Consider the following 1375-nt stretch of genomic DNA (forward strand, 5'->3'; position numbering starts at 1 on the left):
GGCGGCCCGCGCGATGGAAACGATACCCCCCTACGGCCACAAGAAGAGACAGAAGGAATAAGAGGAAGGTGGCGCCCAAGAGGACGTCACATGGTGTGGTCCTCCGGTAGACACTTAATCAACTCTTCAAACTCTTGGTCTGTGAATGTAATTAGGGTGTTGGGGTATTGCTCGCTGGGCTTGGTGTGACGTCACACTGCACACCCATGTGTCCAGCAAATACTTGCACACTTGGTCAGCCCAGTTTTGCAAAGTAAACTGCCTGCTGCACTTGGTCAATTCCAACCTTCAGAGTGTGAGTAGTTGACCATTACTTCTTGTGTTATTATTCTGTGCTGGCTACTTGAAGGGGTAACATGTCTGCCTCTCGATTGGATCTTCCACGTTCTCCGGAACCCACCACCTGCGCCGTGTCGCCCAGCGACTGCGACGCGATCGAGGCCGCCATAGCGTTCTCATGACGGTCAACCTAATCGCACAAGACGTACATGTGAGCCACATACTCGTGTCGTGTCGTGTCATTTCGTACCCAAAGGCGAGGCCGCCGAGGAGCTGCAGTGGGAGGAAGAGGGCGGTGGTGGTGTTGTCGGAGAGGAAGGTGGTGCCGAGCATGCGGAGGCCGCAGAGGACCATCGAGGCGACAATCACCGCGCGCGATCCGTGTGGCCGCTCCAGAACATGACGGGATCTCGGCCAGGGTTTGCGCGATGGTCTCGCCTAACCCTAAGTCTTTACACGATTTCATTTGCAATCTTTGTCTGTTTCAAACATGTCTTTCCAAAACAAGACTTCATTTGCAACCTTTTATGTTTCAGTGTAAAACATAACAACCCAGGCCAGGCAACAAGGTTATGGGGGCGGACCAGAGCACCGTAGGGGGTGGCGAGGGGGTGGCAGGGAGCACCCACCTGAACGTGGAGCAGCTGGAATGCATAGTGGTGGCGTTCAAGGAGAAGAGCAAGAACGGCAAACCCATAACGTGTAAGGGCTTCATCAAGGTCATGAAGAAGGTCACCGCCAAGTATCCAACCATGGACTTCAGCCCGGAGCGCCTAAGCTTCTTCTTCTCTCTCTTCGACGTAGACCATGACGGCCGAAGTACTTACTTCCCCCCCCCCATCCAATGAGTGCCATACTACTGCACTCCTTGATCTCTGAACACTTGTTCTACGCCATGTTCTGCGACTCCAGTCTCGTTGAATGAGCTGCTGTCGGGTATTTCCATCATCTCCAAGGGCAGTCTAGAGGAGAAGGCCAATAGTACGTGACCAGTCTCTTCTGCAAGCCTTCGGCGAGGCGCTGACTATCCCCCTCCCCCATGTGCAGTGGTCTTTATGGCCGTGGACACGGACCGTAGTGGTTTCCTCTCGAAATG

The sequence above is a fragment of the Acanthamoeba castellanii genome (genome assembly GCF_000313135.1).
Source record: "Acanthamoeba castellanii str. Neff unplaced genomic scaffold scf7180000083017, whole genome shotgun sequence".
NCBI lineage: Eukaryota > Discosea > Longamoebia > Acanthamoebidae > Acanthamoeba > Acanthamoeba castellanii.